The sequence below is a fragment of the Chrysochloris asiatica genome, unplaced genomic scaffold (genome assembly GCF_000296735.1).
Source record: "Chrysochloris asiatica unplaced genomic scaffold, ChrAsi1.0 scaffold00034, whole genome shotgun sequence".
Taxonomy (NCBI): Eukaryota; Metazoa; Chordata; class Mammalia; order Afrosoricida; family Chrysochloridae; genus Chrysochloris; species Chrysochloris asiatica.
In genome coordinates, this window is record NW_006408552.1 from 12,726,400 (window position 1) to 12,727,731 (window position 1,332).

A 1,332-nucleotide genomic window follows, 5' to 3' on the forward strand; every position below is an offset into this window, starting at 1 on the left:
TGGGAGGATGTTATCTTGTTTATTCGCTTCCATCCCGCCATGGGAAGCACACCTGAGGTGCCAAGTCTCCTGACAGCCTTCTTGTGATCATGAGGAAAACCAGCAGAAAACTTCTGACAAAATGGCTCCCAGCCAGCTCAGACAGCCCTGTGACCACTCTGCAGTTTCATCAGACAACATAAGTTTGCTGGGGTGAAACTAGCTTGTGTTAGGTTTGCTGTCATTTGCAAAATATACCTTCAAGTTGTTGTCGAGTTGGTTCTGACACTAGCAACTTTGTATAGGGTTTCTCAGGAGCGGCTGGTAAGCTTGAATCATTGACATGCGGTTCAAACTGACTTTGTAGTCCAGTGCATTGACCCACAGCACCACACCAGCATGCTGTTGTTAAGTGCTGTCGAGTCAGTTACAACCCATAGTAACCTTGTGTAGGGTTTCTGAGGAGCAGGTGGTGAGCTTGAACCATTGACCTTTCAGTTCAAGCTGACCTTGCAAGTTCAGTGCATTAACCAGCAACGCCACACCGGGACTCCAAGAGACTAACTCAAACTATGACCCTTTCTCCCTCCTTCTCTATTTTCCCTAGGGGATTCTCCTTACTCTTCTCCTATTTGCATTTCTTTCTTAGATCTGCAGCCAGATTGGATTGCTTCTAGAATGAAAACCCAGTGCTTATCTGTTAAAAGCAACCACTTTAATTTCAGGCCTTTACAATCCCGTTTATTCTCACCCTAGAATCTGGCACCATCTTCCATTACTGTGTCAGATTCACGCTCCCAGAAATAGAGTGCCAAGCACAATTGCTGAGTTGGGCTAATTAAAGATGTGTATCATTGGTGGAAATGTCTCTTTGGAACCAAAAAATTAATTATGTTTCTTTGGCCTGGTGACCAGATGTGGAAAACAAACCAACAGATACATATAATTGTTTGTTATCTACTGTTCTCCCAGTAAATGATCCCTAAGACTCATTTGCCTCTTCAGAGTCTATGGAGGATGCGTGCCTGGTGGGGGTCTAAAGAAGCTGATTTCAGACAGTGGGTGGTGGCTGCTGTGTGCTGCGAAGTCAGTTCCGACTCATAGCGACCCTGTAGAGGGTTTCCGAGGCTGTAAATCTTTACGGGAGCAGAATGCCTCATCTTTCTCCCACAGAACAGCTGGTAGTTTTGAACTGCTGGCCTTGCAATTCGCAGCCCGATTTGTAACCAAATGTCCACTTTACTCTGTGGACTTGGAAATGGGGAGGGGAGACAAAGGGTGAGGCTTAACGGGACCATGCCCCAAGAATGGGTCCAGGGTTCTGTGGATCAGAAATGTGTCTGTTCTGCTGTT